Source organism: Aplysia californica, unplaced genomic scaffold (genome assembly GCF_000002075.1).
Source record: "Aplysia californica isolate F4 #8 unplaced genomic scaffold, AplCal3.0 scaffold00618, whole genome shotgun sequence".
Classification (NCBI taxonomy): Eukaryota; Metazoa; Mollusca; class Gastropoda; order Aplysiida; family Aplysiidae; genus Aplysia; species Aplysia californica.
In genome coordinates, this window is record NW_004797888.1 from 225,362 (window position 1) to 227,390 (window position 2,029).

Below are 2,029 nucleotides of genomic sequence, written 5' to 3' on the forward strand. Positions count from 1 at the left end.
AGGGTGACCCAGAGGTGTGTGTGTGGGGGGGGGGGTGATCACACATGGGAGAACCTTGTCAAATGAGGCATGGGATGGCTACTGAAGGGGTTGGAGGGGGGGTTATGGGGTTGGTAGTTGGTAGTACGAAGGGGGGAGCTTTTGGGAAGTGTGGGGGGAGGGAATTTAAGACAAGGGAGAATTAAGGAGCAGTAGAGGGGGGTTAGGGGGGTTGGGACGGTAGTAGTTAGTAAGGTTTGAGGAGGGAGGTCGGGGATTTAGCACGGGATCAAGGAACAGATCAGTATTACGTCGATATGTTAGTACAACGGCTCGTTCTGGGCACCATGTGCTATCTAGTGATTTGTGGCGGCTTCTGTGCGACTAATCTGGAGAATTCATCCTTGATCGGGCCCAGAGCAGGTCCTGGTTATGTGATAGATAGGGTTTCCGTGCAATTGTACTCTGAAGTCACAGCAATAGAAACTATACGGGCAAACAATCAACGACGATACAATAGGACACAAACTAGGAAACAAATAAGTACATGTACGCCTATTTCAACACGCACACATGTATTTCATTATTAGGGAAAAAAAGAGTGGGGCAAATATTTGTACACTTATACACTTATGCTAGTTATACAACAATTGATGTAGTGAAATTGTATTTTAATCTGTATACTGCAAATACGTTTAAAAATGTGAGGCAGAGTGGTGGAATCAGGCTGTCGCCAAAATAATCAAAATGGAGAAACTTGCATTTTTCTGCAGGTTTGTGAATTTTCATCAAATTTTTGTTTTTTGATTCAACACCTTTCATGCCCATTAAAGAACTCATTTCAGTGTGGATTTTTCTGAAAAACGTTGATTAAAGGTACAAAAAATGTAAATTTTCGGTTGTAATGGACTCTTAAGCTAAGGAAATAACTAACCTTTGGCAGCCATTTTCTCACTAATGTTACCTCTGAAAACAGGTGACCCCCACCTTCTTCTTTCGTAAATATCTCGACTTGTATTCAAGATAAATGGATATTTTTTTCATCCAAATAAAGGAGAGTGAACAAGCTTTAAGATGATACCAATAACTCTACATGCCCAAAAATTGACGAGAGCCTGATTCCACAACGCTGTCTCACAAATATATTTATTGTCGCATCATTACTCCACAAATAGCACTTTATTCTACAAACAAACCAAAGACAGTCAAACGAACCCCCCAAAAAAAAAATAAATTTAAGGGAAAAAAAACACGAACAGACGAGAAGCCTGGCATAAGAAAGAAGTCAGTTTTTCACTCGGTAATCTAGCTTACCATTCCGGCGTCTGTCTCGTAAGTGGATAGGTGCTTCGCCATCGTCCGAGGTAGACCTGAGTTCGATTCCCGTGTACTGAGACTTTTTTGTTGTTCTTTTTTTTTTTTATTAAGTCGTTCCGTCTGTTACTGTTTGCAAGGACATAGCATCCCGTTCAGCCCAGATCGATTCTAATTTGTAAGGTGGAAGCTTCCTAAAATTATATCAACGTAGACCTACATGTATAGCCAATATATATATGTATATATATATCACACACACACACATATATATACACATGTATAGTAGTTTCCTTCCTTTGCATATCTTGCCTTGCGTTCGTTTGCCCTCAGGGGTGACGTATCACAAAGACACAGCTGCAGGTGCACCTCCTCCGGACACAGACAGTTTGTTTTCAGACCCCACTCTCTCTAACAGGTATTTTTGACGCAGTTCACAATAATAAAATTAGTCTCACTTTATTTCCCATGAACCACTAACCTTTTGACCTCTGAACGGACCTTTAAGGTGTCTCAAAACCCGCACAACAAAGTCAAAGCCATGAAGCCCACGACGCCATGTTTGTACTGAGGATTTTGTCTGACGCTATATGTGCTATAAATAGAACAATACACGTCAAGTAGTACGTAGTACTAGATGAAAACATCGTCATGCCCCCGCCACCTCATCCTTTGCTGCTTCTCTCTCTCTCTCTCTCTCTCTCTCTCTCTCTCTCTCTCTCTCTCTCTCTCTCTG